This window comes from Triticum aestivum, chromosome 5A (genome assembly GCF_018294505.1).
Source record: "Triticum aestivum cultivar Chinese Spring chromosome 5A, IWGSC CS RefSeq v2.1, whole genome shotgun sequence".
Lineage (NCBI taxonomy): Eukaryota > Viridiplantae > Streptophyta > Magnoliopsida > Poales > Poaceae > Triticum > Triticum aestivum.
Window position 1 is genome coordinate 127,188,860 of NC_057806.1, and position 16,531 is coordinate 127,205,390.

Here is a 16,531-nt window from a genome sequence, read left to right on the forward strand (position 1 = left end):
TTCCTCTCAAAGGGAAGGAACTTCGGCAACACGTCCTCGTCTCCGCTCTTGGTTATCTCATGCCTTTACTTGTGCAAGCTTATTTGTTTCATATATCTTGCTTGCTTGTGTTCCTATCCTTGTTGCATCATATAGGTTGCTCACCTAGTTGCATATCTAGACAACCTACCTTGATGCAAAGTTTAAATTGTTAAAGAAAAGCTAAAAATTGTTAGTTGCCTATTCACCCCCTCTAGTCAACCATACCGATCCTTTCAATTGGTATCAGAGCCTCGTCTCTTTATTAAGGACTTTACCGTCCGAAGAGTATGGTTGATACCGTAGACGGTGTGGAGGAACACTCCGGTGCGAATCTGACCTCGTCTACGAGTGATGGGGGAACCTCGGTCTCTCATGAGGAGTTCAATGTGGCCTTGGAGACATTGAAAACCTCCATGACAACCGAGGTCGAAAGCATGTTTACTAAATTCCTTGAGGGGCTTAAACTATCCACCGCACCGTTGAAAGTGGGTGATCCCACCGACAAGGTGACTGATGCTATCTCCGATAAGGGGGAAGCTAGTAGTGAAAAGGCTCCTTCTTCTAGTGGTAAAAATGGCATCGGCATCTTTGCTCATGTGGAACCACCGCTTGTTTATGGTGGACCGGTTCCTTCCACTCATTTGAATCATGCCGGTCCTCCCCCTAAGATTGTGAAAAATGAGGACTTTGATTCTTGGGTTTACTGCTTTAAACATCATTTAAATCATGTGAACACTAACCTTTGGAGAATCATTGAAGAAGGTTTCTATCCGCATGATCCAAGCAACTTCACTCCTTGAGAAGCCGCGAATAATCAATTCAATGAGAATGCCCTCTTCATCATTCAAGATGCAATTCCACCCGAAGACCTACCCCATCTTCGTCCCTTCGCCTTGGCCAAAGATGCATGGCATTGTGTTGTCTCTCTCTACCGGGGAAGCGCAAGCATTCAACGCTCCAACTATGAAGTGGTGCAAGATGAGGCCGATGAGTTTGCAATGAAAGAAGATGAAGAACATCGTGAGCTTTATCAGAGAGTAACCAAACTCGCGGTCTCACTACGAGATCACGGGAGCAAGGACACGGATGACAATTGGATCAAGCGCAAATTCCTAAAGGCAATGATGCCCTACCACAAGGCCATGTCCTCCGTCATTCGTCAAAGACCGGACTTCCACACTTTGACCTCAAGCGAAGTGTTGGTTGAGTTTGTGGCCATGAACATTTTGGACAAGACCGCCGACAATGCGGTGCTTCATTCTCAAAGGGCAAAGAAGCCTAACCTTGCATTGAAGGCCAAGCTCACCGTTGAAGAAGAACAAGAGGAAGAAGAGGAGAGCAACCCCGAAGATACGAAGTATGCGTATCATGAACACATGGCACTTGCTTCAAGGCAATTTTGGAGCAAGAAAAACTCGAGGCCAAACTTTAGCAAAAACAACTCAAGTGGCACGAAGAGCAAGCAACGTGTAAGGACTTGTTACAATTGTGGCAACATGAGTCATTTTGTTGCGGAGTGCCCATATGAGAAGAGGGAAGACAATGGTGGCAAGCTCATCCGAAAGGACAAGGCCAAGTCGTTCCCCAACAAGAGCAACTTCACCAAGAAGACTCCTCCCAAGGCATTGGTGGTACAAGAAGAGTACAATGAGGATGATGACGATGATGAAGATGACGAGTCGGTTGCCATGGCCTCCGTTGCCATTGCGACGACTCCACGGGTGTCTCTCTTCGACTCACCCAATGAGAGCGTCACCGCCAAGTGCCTCATGGCTAAAGCCACCAACAAGGTAACCCCCAACATCAAAACTACCATCATTAATCATCCTTCTCCGACGGATAGCATTAATGAACTTGAGGAAGCTAATGGGGAGGCAAATGAGTTTGAGGCCTTTATGGGCAAACTCAAGGGAAAATCCAAGAAGCACTTTGTTGCTCTCTTGGAACAACTTGGTGAAGCCAATGACATGATCGAGGCTCACGAAGACACCATCACTAAGATGGAAGGGCATAGTCGTGACTATGCCGATGAGATTTCGGATCTTTCCAATGCTCTTGAGGAAGAGCGTGGTCTTCATTTGGCTCTTAAGGAGTCACACAACGTTGATCATGCTAAGTTAAAGAAAGATTATGATCATGTCCTCATTGTTTCTCATGGGCTAAACTCCGAGAAGGCCGAACTTGAGGTTGATCTTGCTAAACTCAAAGAGGAGTTTGATCTACTTGACAAGGCTCACAAGGTCTTGAAGGGTGCTCATGCTAGCCTCAAAGAGTCTCATGATCAACTTCAAGTAAAGCTAACCAAGGAAAAAGCCACTTTTCCTCATATGATGTTAATTGATAATGCAAATGCTACTAACCCGTGTTGTGAGCATGTGCATCTCATTGAGGAGAACGCTAAGCTAAAGGGGCAACTTGAGAGAGGTCTTGCGACTTGCATACAAGGCAAGAAGAACCTCAACGATCTTTTGATCAACCAAAAGGGAGTTGTAGCCAAGGAAGGGGTTGGGTACGTGCCCGACTCCAAGAACAAGAAGAAGAATGACAAGACCAAACGACCTCCTCCTCTCATGCAAATCTTTGTGAAGGAGGGAGAAAGTGCCTCCGAGGAGAAGAAGAAGAACAACGCGAAGGGTGGCGTTGTCAAAAGGGACAATGTCACTCCTCGCATCAAAGCCGGCGACTTTAATCCTTCTTATGTGTTATGCCGTGCTAGTGATGGGCATGTCTATGCCAAATTCGTTGCTTCTCTTCATGAATATATTGAATAGTCTATTTGGGTTCCAAAGACCCTTGTTACTAACATCAAAGGACCCATTACAAAATGGGTACCTAAAACCAAGCATTAATCTCGTGTAGGTGTTTGCTTCCGGTGGGGGATCATGGTTGCTCGATAGCGGAGCTACGAATCATATGACCGGAAGCAAGGACTTGGTGGTGGACGTGCACAAGATTCCATCTATGCCCACCAATGTCGAGTGGGGTGACGCCTCATCCTCCAAGGTATTGGGACTTGGCAAGGTGGTCATCTCTCATGATCTCACAATCGAGAAGGTCATGCTTGTTGAGTCCCTTGCATACAATTTACTTTCCGTTCGTCAACTTGCAATCATGGGCTTTGCCACTTTCTTTGATATCGATACCGTGGCCCTCTTGTGGAGTAAGACTCTTAAAGTAGCCTTTATTGGGCATGTCAAGAACGGTCTATATGTGATTAACTTTTTGGAGCGACCAACTAAGACCGCGACATGCCTAATGGCTAAAGTTGATGTGGGATGGCTTTGGCATCGCCGTTTAGCCCATGTCAATATGAGATCTTTGCAAAGTCTCCTCAAGGGGGACCATGTCCGTGGACTAACGAATGTTAGTTTTGCTAAAGATCGTGCTTGCAGTGCTTGTATCGAAGGAAAGCTACATGAGAAGGCTCACCCTCCCACGACTATCATTTACTCAAAGAGGCCTTTGGAGATCCTTCACATGGATCTCTTTGGGCCTCCATCCTTCGATAGTCTTGGGGGTAGGAAGTATTGCTTGGTGATTGTGGATGACTACTCAAGATACACTTGGGTGTATTTCTTCAAGAGGAAGAGCGAGACCCAACAAACCGTCATTGACTTTGCAAATGAAGCACAACGTCAACACAATGCAAAGATCTGGACAATAAGAAGTGACAACGACACCGAGTTCAAGAACTACACCTTGGATGAGTTTCTTAGTGATGAGGGGATCAAGCATCAATACTCCGCACCTTACAAACCTCAACAAAACGGTGTTGCGGAGAGGAAGAACCGGACGTTGATGGATGCGGCAAGGACCATGATGGCGCAATTCAAGTCTCCGTACAACTTTTGGGCCGAAGCCATCAACACCGCGTGTCATGCATCCAATCGGCTCTACCTCCGCAAGGGCTTGAACAAGACTCCATATGAGATACTCACCGGCAACAAGCCCAACCTCAAGTACTTCCGGGTGTTCGGTTGTAAGTGTTTCATTCTCAAGAAAGGTGTTCGGTTGTCTAAATTTGAGGCTAGAGCTTATGAGGGCATATTTGTTGGTTATGCTACAAACTCTCATGCTTACCGTGTCCTTAATAAATCCACGAGACTTATTGAGGAGACGTGTAACGTGGAGTTTGATGAGAATAACGGCTCCCAAGTGGAGCAAAGTGGCACTTGTGATGTAGGTGATGAAATTCCTCCCCAAGCCATAAGAAGAATGGGTGTTGGCTTTATCCTACCCATTGATGAACCCCTTGTGGCCGAAGGAGAAGGACAAAGCTCCACTCAAGCGGAGCCATCACCAACCCAAGACCCACACGCTTCCGAAGAATAACATGAAGGCCCTCATCCTCAAGAACATGACCAAGGGCAAGATCACGCTCAAGACGGTGTTGACACATCAAGTGATGCCCAAGGTCAAGTTCTCTCCTCCGAGCAAGTTCAAGAACAAGAACAAGCTCAAGACGACGCTCAAGATGATCAAGTGACCACTCCTCGTCTCTCCCCCGAGGAGGAATTAGAGCGTCATGCCACCAAGGTTGCTTCCAAGCTCTCCACCAAGGATCATCTCATGACGAATGTGCTTGGAAGCTTAAGAAATGGGGTAAGCACTCGTAGAAAATTAGCAAACTATTGTGAGCATCATGTGTTTGTCTCTTGTGTGGAACCCCACAAGGTCTATGAGGCGCTAGAAGATCTGGATTGGCTCAATGCCATGCATGAAGAACTCAACAACTTTGAGCGCAACAAAGTGTGGAGATTGGTGCCAAGACCGACGGGGAACCACAATGTCATTGGAACCAAGTGGATATTTAAGAACAAGCAAGATGCCCATGGGATTATCATCCGCAACAAGGCTCGTTTGGTAGCACGAGGCTACTCCCAAGTCGAGGGTATCGACTGCGGTGAAACGTTTGCTCCCGTTGCTCGTCTTGAATCTATTAGCATGTTGATTGCTTATGCTTCTCATCATAACTTTAAGTTACAACAAATGGATGTGAAGAGTGCTTTTCTTAATGGTCCCATTAATGAATTGGTTTATGTCAAGAAACCCCCCGGGTTCGAGGATCCCTACTTTCCCGATCATGTGTATCAACTCGATAAGGCACTCTATGACCTTAAACAAGCCCCACGTGCGTGGTATGACCACCTTACCGAGTTGTTACAAGACCATGGTTTTGAAGTTGGGCTAATTGACCCCACTCTTTTTACTAAGAAGGTCAAAGGGGAGTTGTTTGTGTGCCAATTATATATTGATGATATTATCTTTGGTTCCCCTAAAAAAGCTTTCAATGAGGAATTTGCCGCTCTCATGACCTCAAAGTTCGAGATGTCTTCCATGGGAGAGTTGAAGTTCTTTCTAGGGTTCGAAGTGAAGCAAAGAAGAGAAGGAACCTTCATCAATCAAGCCAAATATACTCAAGACATGCTCAAAAGATTCAAGCTAAGTGATGTCAAGCCGGCTTCCACTCCCATGCCCACCAAGTGCCAACTTGACATAGATCCCAATGGTAAAGCGGTGGATCAAAAGGTATATCGCTCCATGATAGGTTCCTTGCTTTACCTTTGTGCATCTAGACCGGATAATATTGTTGATTGTGGGAATTTGTGCACGGTTTCAAGCCGCACCTAAGGAAAGTCACTATGTGGAGGTCAAATGAATCTTTGGATATTTGGCTCATACCCCAAACTTTGGCCTATGGTACCCAAGAGGAGCAAACTTTAAGCTTGTAGGGTATTCGGATTCCGATTGGGCGGGAGACAAAGTGGATAGGAAGTCCACTTCCAGAGGGTGCCAATTCCTTGGTTGCTCTTTGGTAAGTTGGTCTTCCAAAAAGCAAAGTTGTGTGTCTCTCTCGTCCACCGAAGCGGAGTATGTGGCGGCCGGTAGTTGTTGTGCACAACTCTTATGGATGAGGCAAACTTTAAAGGATTATAGTGTCATTTGTGACAAAGTGCCTCTTTGGTGTGACAATGAAAGTGCCATCAAGATCTCTCTCAACCCGGTGCAACACTTCAAGACGAAGCATATTGAGATCCGATATCACTTCATCCGGGATCACATTAGGCGAGGAGAGATCGAGCTCAACTATGTCAACACTCATGATAACCTTGCAAATATCTTCATGAAGCCCTTGGATGAAGCAAGATTTTGCGAGTTAAGGCATGAGCTAAATATCATTGATTCGAGCAATGTTGCTTGAACCCTTGCACACCCCACCATACTCAACGTGTTGTCCTGTTTAGATGTAGGCATGGACATAGGGGGAGTGATGTTCTCTCAATGAACTCTCCCTCCCCCCATTATGCATAAATCGATCAAGTCTTTCACATTAGCCATGTTTGATGGTACTTGTGCTTCAAAGACGAGTTTTGGTCATGGACCCAAGGATAATTCTTCGTGGTGCCATACCAATTGACTCAAATATAGGTGGCTACAACCACCGCCCTCTCTTTGGAGAGGTGGTGTCTTGTGGTTGTTTCGTTTGTCGTGTGCCTTTCTGGCTTTGTGTATTGCATGGTCTTGTGGTGTCGTGTTGGCTCGGAGTGTTTGTGCAAAGACCCAGTTTTTCGTGTGCTCGAAACGTGCATCTTCTTGAGCCCATGGTACTACCGCGGCTGGCCGCGGTACTACCGTTTTGGGAGGCACGGTACTACCGCGCCACAGCACGGTACTACCGCTCAGGTGCGGTACTTCGGAAGTACCGCGCCGGGCGGTACTACCGCGTTGGGACACGGTACTACCGCGCCGTCGAGGGAGCGTGGGGGTTATGACTCGGGCAGGGGAGTTCCAACTCCCCATACCCATTCATTTGTCTCTCTCCCCACGTCTCTCTCTCTCTCTCTCTCTCTCTCTCTCTCTCGCTCAAGAACGGTGCCGGAGGCCCTCGCCGGATCTCCTTCTCCGGCCACTCTCCTCGGATTCCGACCGGTGGGATCGTTCCCCACCACTTCCTCTTGCCATGGACCAATGTTTTCCCCAAATCCCTCTTTTTCTTGGTTGTTCTCTTGCTTCTAGGTTTTTGGGCAGAAACTTGTTGTTCTTGAGATTTTAGGCCAAATCTATGCAAGAATAGGATGTAGGAGAGTCGTGATGCGTAGGAATCATACTTGATATGCTGTCTTGTGGTAGCTTTGTCCAACCGTAGTACCGCCGCGGTTTTGCGGACTTTTCTAAGATTTGAACTTGTTCAGATTTGACACGGTGCGGTACTACCGTGTCTGATGTGCGGTACTACCGCCTGTCAGGTGCGGTACTACCGTGCTAGCTTGTGCGGTACTACCGCTCAGCAGACGTGGTACTACCGCGCTAGCTGAGGCGCTAAGGTCGTACTACCGCTCCTAGACCCGGTATTACCATGACCTTGCACGGTACTACCGCGTCTAAGAGTAGTACTACTATCTTAGCTTCGCAGCACTTGGCAGTACTACCGTAGGGATCAAATCTCTCTCTAGGCATTTATCATGTGTGCTTTCTGCTTGTTTCTCTTGCTTTGTTGTGGTCTTTGCATTAATCCCTCTTGGTTGTTGTGGGTGTTTTGCGTTTTTGTGTCTCAGGTGGTGGCTCTCGCCGTTCCAATCCCAGTCGTGACACTTGCTCCAAGCGTCTGCGCAACCCCCAAGATGAAGCCCCCGAGGGCTCCAATGCCCCCAAGCGCAATGTTAAGACCACTGCCAGCAAGCAAAAGGAACCTGCTAAGGGCATGGACGAGATTTCTGTCTCTGAGTATGTCGAACGCCGGAGGATCAATCCCTATGTGACTCCTCGGGCTGTGCTCAGAGGCACCGAGATGTTCTGGAACAAGCAACAGGTTCTCATCTATCTGGATGTGATCAAGAGCAAGCAGAATACCTTCGTGGATGTCAAGTGGATAGACATGCATCACATGCGGAAGGACAAGTTTCATGACTATTTTGGAGAGGCTCTGGACTTGGTGGAGCAGTTTGCTATTGAGCCGGTGATCTCCTTTCACCTTGACTATGACCCTGAGCTCATCTGTCAGTTCTTTGCCTCAGTGTACTTTCATCCCGGAGAGGAGCGGAGGATGACCTGGATGACCAACGGCCGTCAGCTATCCGCTACATGGAAAGAGTTCATGGATCTACTGCACATTCCTGATGACGGGCTTCACACCCCCGTTGGTGTTCGCCCCCATGCCAACTCTGAGTCCGCCAACAAGAACCTGCTTCAGCCTTTCCTTGTTGAGAAGGTGCTCCCCAATGGCAAGTCAACTTGGGTGTTAAACTCCTTTCTGGATATCATGCATCGCATCTTCCGCAACACTCCGTTCCCACGCATTGGCGACAAGGACAAGGTCCATGCATATCTAGTGGACATGTTGCTCCTGTGTGCAGAGGCACGTTCTTCTCAGACTCAGCCACTTGATGTCTCACACATCATGTGGTGTGAGCTTCGGTTTGCAGTGTTCACTCGCAAGGTACCTATCTATGGACCGTACCTGTTTCGGCTGCTCTCCACCACTTGGGAGAAGATGTACCCTGGTGATGAGTTCCTTACTCCAGACTGGATTCGCCATGAGTCCATCAGCCTCCGCGTCAAGCCCAACTAGGCCAACACCACTACCCGTGCTGAGGCCTCTTCTGCTAGGAGGGCTGCTGGTGAGGAGGAGGCTGCTGCTGAGAATGTTGCTGAGGACCGTGCTGCTAGGTCCACCACTCCTTCCTCTGAGCCGTCATGGGCCAAGAAGCTAAAGGACAAGATGAAGACCCTCTTCTGCATGCAGGCAAAGGGACAGTACATGGCTCACGTGGCAGACAAGGAGAGTCGCCGCCGTGACAAGAAGGTTATGAGGCTCTTTGGAGAGGATGTGTCTGGCGGGTCTGAGGACGTCATCACACCTGAGGCTGCCTGGATGCCAAAGCAGGGATACAAGTGGACCAGTTCAGAGGATGACTTCGAGGAGCCTATCCCCGCCGCTGAGTCTGACGAGGAGCACGAGGAGCAGTGGGACGACTTCTCTGCCTGAGCCACCCCGTGTGTGTAGGTGTCCTCTCTGCCTTTTTGGCGTCTCGATGCCAAAGGGGGAGAGAGTGTAGGGATTTGCGTTGTGTCGTGCTTGGTGCGTTTATTTGCTTTGTCTTTTGGACCTCGTTTGTGCTTGTTTGCTCTTGTTTGGTTTGTGCTTTCGAGACCTTTCCTCATATGGTGCAAGACATATGCACTTTATCTATCGTAGTTAACTTAGGTTTGTGCTATCTTGTCTAATGATAGATATGCCTTGTCTCTATAATATAGGGGGAGCTTTGTTCCTAATATTCGTGTGCCGTGCAGTCCAAAGCACTCATCCAGGTGGCACACATCTAGGGGGAGCCCGTCTATATTCTAGAGAGGAGGGGTTTGCATTTACTTAATATTATTTTCCTTGTGCAAATCCCGTATTGTCATCAATCCACCAAAAAGGGGGAGATTGTAAGGGCATATTTATCCCTAAGTGTTTTGATGATTGATGACAATGCATTTGCAGACTAATCGTGTGCCTTGAGTATTCCAGACACTTCATTGCTAGGCACAAGATGGTTGGGTGCCCCTCGAAGACTGATGAAGACGACGCCTTTTCTATGTTTCTTTTTGGTGGATTTGAGTCGTAGGAAAGCCGTACTATTAAGAGGGGGTCCGCGTTGGAAAGGTTTGGGTGGAATCATCACGTACACGTCTCCTTCTTGTCCCCTTCTTTTTCCTTGGAGCTTCCTCCGTTTTCTTGCCTCCCTTGTCTGGCTGCTGTGGTTGGTCGTGGTAGTACAACTCTAGGAAAGTGGTAGTACCATAGGCATCCGCAGTAGTACCGCGCGGTGGCGCGGTAGTACCGCAGATGCCCGCGGTAGTACCGCTCCCCTGGAGACGCACTACCGCTGCCCACCAGGCTAGTGCCGCCCCTTCGCGGTAGTAGGGGCGGATGTAATTTTTTACATTCGCACCTACCGCGGCAGTACCGTTTTCGCCGCGCGGTAGTACCGCGCTATGCAGTCAGGCAGTAGTACCGCCCCTCGGCGGTACTATTGTGACGGGTTTTTGCTACTTCCGTTTCTTTGTGGAAGTAGGCACGGAAGTTTCCTTTCCCCTGGCTGGGGTTTTTTGCCTTGCGGTAGTACCGCATGGGGGGCGCGGTAGTACCGCTCTTGCGGAAGTACCGCCCCTAGTTCCTGCGCGTCTGTTTATCTTTACTATCGTTGGGGTTGCAGCAGTACCATGGGTCGGTACGGTAGTACCGCATAGCCGTGCGGTAGTACCGCTTGGTTGCAAGCAGTAGTACTGCGCGGCCTTGCGGTAGTACCGCTGGCCAGGTGCGGTAGTACCGCTGGCCGCGGGCTGCTTGGTGGGTAACGGTTGGATCTTTGTCACACACTATATAAGGGGTCCCCTTCTTCCCTGTTGACTTACCTCTTCCACCCCAAGCTCCATTATTGCTCTAAGCTCCATTTTCGCCCGATCTCACTCCCTAGCCGACCAAACTTGTTGATTTGCTCGGGAGTGGTTGAGAAGGCCTCGATCTACACTTCCACCAAGAGATATTTGATTCCCCCCACTAATCCCTTGTGGATCTTGTTACTCTTGGGTGTTTGAGCATCCTAGACAGTTGAGGTCACCGTGAAGCCATAGTCCATTGTGGTGAAGCTTTGTGGTGTCGTTGGGAGCCTCCAATTGAGTTGTGGAGATTGCCCCAACCTAGTTTGTAAAGGTTCGGTCACCACCTCCAAGGGCACCAATAGTGGAATCACGGCATCTCGCATTGTGTGAGGGCGTGAGGAGAATACGGTGGCCCTAGTGGCTTCTTGGGGAGCATTGTGCCTCCACACCGCTCCAACGGAGACGTACTTCCTCTCAAAGGGAAGGAACTTCGGCAACACATCCTCGTCTCCACCATCTCCACTCTTGGTTATCTCGTGCCTTTACTTGTGCAAGCTTATTTGTTTCATATATCTTGCTTGCTTGTGTTCCTACCCTTGTTGCATCATATAGGTTGCTCACCTAGTTGCATATCTAGACAACCTACCTTGATGCAAAGTTTAAATTGTTAAAGAAAAGCTAAAAATTGTTAGTTGCCTATTCACCCTCCTCTAGTCAACCATATCGATCCTTTCAAGCTTGACGTGAAAAAACTTCTTACTCGGTGGGTTAGTTTCACAAAAGGTGGAGAAACTGAATTCTACTAGTGAAATACCAGAAATTGCCGATTTTCTATCGAGTGTTTGGGAAGATGGGGCATTGGCATGAAGAGTGTGGTACTAGCAAGTATGAAGAGTCGCAATTGGAATGGGGACCTTTTATTTTACTAAGAGAGGAGGTCGAGGAAGGGGTCACCCTATGGGCGGGTCGTGGGTCTTATCAATGGAATGACCCTGCACCTAGACGTGGTCATTGTCAGGGAAGGACCGATGGTAATCAAGCAAATAAGGGTGATGAATGGTGCAACAATATGAGCCAGAATCTGAGAGAACGTGATGACATGGACCATGATGCGCTGGGAAAAAATGACACGATTCTGAGTGTTGATGGACTTAGGAAACAACAATCGCAAGTTGACCCAGAGTCCTTGCCCCCACCTCCGAAGAGCTTCCACACATTCATACGTTTCGTGATTGCAAAAGATGCATGGGGGCATATCAACTCCATGTACAAAGGGAAGCTCGAGCATTCAACGCTCCAAGTTTGAAGTCATTCTTGATGAAGCAGATGAGTTTGTCATGAATGAAGAAGAAGGTCCCCGTGATTTATATTGGAGGTTGACGACTCTTGCGGTTTCTCTTTGAAACCATGGGAGCAAGGACATAGATGACAATTGTGTCAAGTGCAAGTTTCTTAAGGCGATTATGGCTTACAATAAAAGCATGTCTTCTGTGATCCGCCAAAGACCAGACTTTCACTCCTTATCCTCCAATGATGTGTTGCATGAATTAATTGATATGAACATCTTGAACAAGACCGCCGACAACGCTCTTGCTCGCGTTCGATTGAAGAAACCCAACCTTGCTTTGAAGGCCAGGGTGATCCAAGAAGAGGAAGAAGATGAAGAGGAGGAGGATTACCCTGAGGACACAAAATATGCTTACCATGAGCACATGGCTCTTGCATCAAGGTAATCTTGGGGAAACAAGAGGGACTTCAAGTCCAACAACTCAAGTGGCTACAAGCCAAAAGGTCAATGAGTGAGGACTTGTCGCAATTGTGAGAACTTGAGTTACTTCCTCGTGGAGTGTCCTTATGATAAGAAGGAAGACAATTTGGGCAATCTTATTCGCGACGACAATACCAAGTATTACCCAAGCAAGAACAACAACTTCGCGAAGGAGAATCCCTACAAGGTGTTGGTGGCACAATAAGAGTGCTACTCTGATGATGATGATGATGATGATGATGATGATGACCCAATGGTGAAGCGGTTGCTTGGCCTCCGTAGACATTGCCATTACTTCCACTCCATTAATGTCTCTCTTCGACTCCCCCAACAAGAACCATCACCACCCACAAGTGCCTCATGGACAAGGCATCAAATGCAAGCCCTCCCACCAAGCTTATCATTACTACTAACCCATCCTTGATGGATTGTGTTGAAGATGGTGTGGAGGTGCCCGAAGAGGAAGAAAATGAGTTTGACAAGTTTATGGCTAGACTCAAAGGTAAAACCAAGAAGCATTATGTTGCTCTCATGGGAACAACGAGTTGCACCTTGTTGATCTCTTTGGCAACAACTAGGTGAAGCCCATGTTGTTGTGATGCATTACAGGTAGGCGAGGACTTCTGAGACTGTTCCTGGCTTCACTAGGAAAGTTCTGGGGGCGATTCGGTTCCCGTGGTATGGCTTCGTGGGAGATGCGTTGTTTGTCTTGAGCTCTCATTGTACCTTTTGTTGTGCTTCATCTCTATAGACTATAGGTATTGTGATGCCCTTTGCTTGCTTCCGTTGCGGTGAGTTTTGGACCGCTATTTTTCAAGGTGTCTGCATTTCTTTGGTCATTTTTGTGTGCTTTATTTCATGAAGTGGGTGTTGCTAATCCTTGTTTCTTTGACAGGTTCCGATGTCGTTGTTGTTTGGTTTTTAAAAATTTGTTCATGTTTTAATATTTTTATTAACAACTAAAAAAAGGATTCAATTTCTTTTCAGTTTCAAGAAAATGTTCATAGTGTATAGAAATTTTGTTGAGTTTGCATATGAAAAATGTGTAGCGTATATTAAAAACATGTTCATTGTGTATTTAAAAAATGTTCAACGTATACTAAAAAAAGTTTAGTGTTCTTTTTAAAATTCACCTTTTTCCAAAATTGATCACATCAAAAAATGTCATGAACTTTTGAATTTGTTTGTTTTTGTTGCTAGTTTTTATAGTCCTGCGCTGCCATTTAGTCACCAGCACCATCAGCTTGAGTATCTTTCCACACGTGCTCGAAACCATGTACGATCCTCCCTCACTTGCAGGATTTTTTTTCAAATTTCCACATGTGCCTAGATCTTTCCCAACCACATGATGCTTGCCAACTAGAGAATAACAGAGGTTGAATGAGGATGTATACTATTTACTCTTTGCATAAAAGTAAATACAAAAAAGTAAAAGATATGCCCTTCGCAGAGGGAAGCAGAGGTTGTCATGCACTTTTTATTTGGATGCCCAAGCTCTTAGTGCAAAGGAACATCACGTTATATTGCCCCTTATGATAGCAACCTTTCTTATGCAGTCCGTCAATTTTATTACTTTGCCATCACAAGTTTGTACAACGCTCAATTTTCCCTTACAATAAAAGATCAAACATATTTAGGAGCAATTTTTATTGCTTTTATGCACCGATGGCAACTTACTTGAACGATCTTATTCAATCCATAGGTAGGTATGGTGGACACTCATGGCAAGAAACTGGGTTTAAGGGTTTTGGATGCACAAGTAGTATCTCTACTTAGTACAAATTTTTGGCTAGCAAAAGATCCTAGGCAAACACCACATGTTGGAGGATCCATGACAATATAACTTCTATGCAAATATACCCAAACATAACTCATTAAGTTGTTTTCCTTGTCCAACTTCAACTAATTTGCTCAAGTTTGAAAATAATTAATGGGTGCCACAATCATAGAAGATGTCCAAGATAATATATCTGTATGTGAAAGTTCTCTTCCTTATACTAATCATTCATGAATTACTTGTATGACCAATTGTCACGCCCTCGATGCGGCTATATCTCCCACGTGTCGAAGCACGACTTAGAGGCATAACCGCTTTGAAAGCAATGTCGCAAGTGAGGTAATCTTCACACAACCCATGTAATACATAAGGGAAAGAGATACATAGTTGGCTTACAATCGCCACTTCGCACAAATTACAAGAATAAAGCATTACATCATCCAGATACAACCAAGGTCCGACTACGGAACCAAAATAAAAGAAGACTACCCCAAATGCTACACAGATCCCCAATCGACCCCAACTGGGCTCCACTACTGATCAACTAGAACGAAACAACACAACAGACAAGATCTTCATCGAGCTCCTCCTTGAGCTTGGTTGCGTCAACCTGCTTGGTTCAACGGCACCTGCAAGCTGGTTTTGGAAGTATCTGTGAGTCACGGGGACTCAGCAATCTCACACCCTCGCGATCAAGACTATTTAAGCTTATAGGTAGGGTAAAAGGTATGAGGTGGAGCTGCGGCAAACGACTAGCATATATGGTGGCTAACATACGCAAATGAGAGCGAGGAGAGAGAGCAAAAGCACGGTCGAACAACTATGATTAAGAAGTGATCCTAGAACAACCTACGTCAAGCATTACTCCAACGCCGTGTTCACTTCCCGGACTCCGCCGGAAAAGGACGATCACAGTTACACACGCGGTTGATGTATTTTAATTATGATAAACTTCAGGTTTTCTACAACCGGACATTAACAAATTCCCATCTGCCCATAACCACGGGCATGACTTTCGAAAGTTCAAATCCCTGCAGGGGTGTCCCAACTTAGCCCATCACAAGATCTCACGGTCAACGAAGGATGTTCTCCCAAGACAATCCGATCAGACTCGGCATCCCGGTTACAAGACATCCTCGACATGGTAAAACAAGTCCAGCAACACCGCCCGAATGTGCCGACAAATCCCGATAGGAGCTGCACATATCTCGTTCTCAGGGCACACTCAGATTGTCCAAACTTCCGGTAGGCCAACCCAGAGTTGCCCCTGGTGGCCACCGGCGGCTGACAGGTTGGACCAACACTCGGAGGAGCACTGGCCTGGGGGTTTAAATAAAGATGACCCTTGAGTCTGCAGAACCCAAGGGAAAGAAAAGGCTAGGTGGTGAATGGTAAAATCAATGTTGGGCATTGCTGGAAGAGTTTTATTCAAGGCGAACTGTCAAGGGGTTCCCATTATAACCCAACCGTGTAAGGAACGCAAAATCCGGGAACATAACACCGATATGACGGAAACTAGGGCGGCAAGAATGGAACAAAACACTAGGCATAAGGCCGAGCCTTCCACCCTTTGCCAAGTATATAGATGCATTAATTAAATAAGAGATATTGTGATATCCCAACAAAATATCCATGTTCCAACAAGGAACAAAACTCCAATCTTCACCTGCAACTAGCAACACTATAAGAGGGGCTGAGCAAAGCGGTAACATAGCCAAACAACGGTTTGCTAGGATAAGGTGGGTTAGAGGCTTGGCTTAACAATATGGGAGGCATGAAAGCAAGTGGTAGGTATCGCAGCATAGGCATAGCAAAAGAGTGAGCAACTAGCAAGCAAAGATAGAAGTGATTTCGAGGGTATGGTCATCTTGCCTGAAATCCCGCAAGGAAGAAAAACGAGTCCATGAAGAAGACAAACGGACGTAGTCGAGCGGGTCCTCACAAATGCGACGTAATCGGAACCAACCCGAAGAAGCAACACCGGAAAGAAGCACACAACATAGTAAACAACCAACACATGAACATGGCATGATATGCGGGATGCGGTATGCAATGCATATGCATGATTTGGAAAGGAATGATTTAACCTGGCCTCAACTTGGAAATCCAAGAGTGCCACTGGAAAGAGGAGTTGATTTCGGTTGAAATCGATATAAAGATCACCGGAATCGGATGCACGGTTTGGAAATGGCAAGCAAAACAAATATGGCACCGGTCTGCGATAATCAGCAAGTAACCATCTAAATGCATCATGATAAATATGCTACAACACTCAGACATGGAAACAAAATACATGGCAGGGATCTACTCATGAATCTTGACAAAAGATGAACACTGAGCTACGACTAATTCACTCATTAACAGGTTCAAACAAGCATGGCAAAAGTGCAAATGATAACAGGTTTCAGACTTAGTGAAATTAACAGGATGTCAGGAATTTATCATCAGGAAGCAATCTTTAGAGCATGAAAACTACATGCTACAGGAACATAACATGGCAAAGCAAGGCATGGCATGAAGCTACTCAAAACATATAACAAAAGTCCCTTAGTGACCATGAGCCAAAAGGGATCAGAAAATACAATTGCAAGCATGTGAAC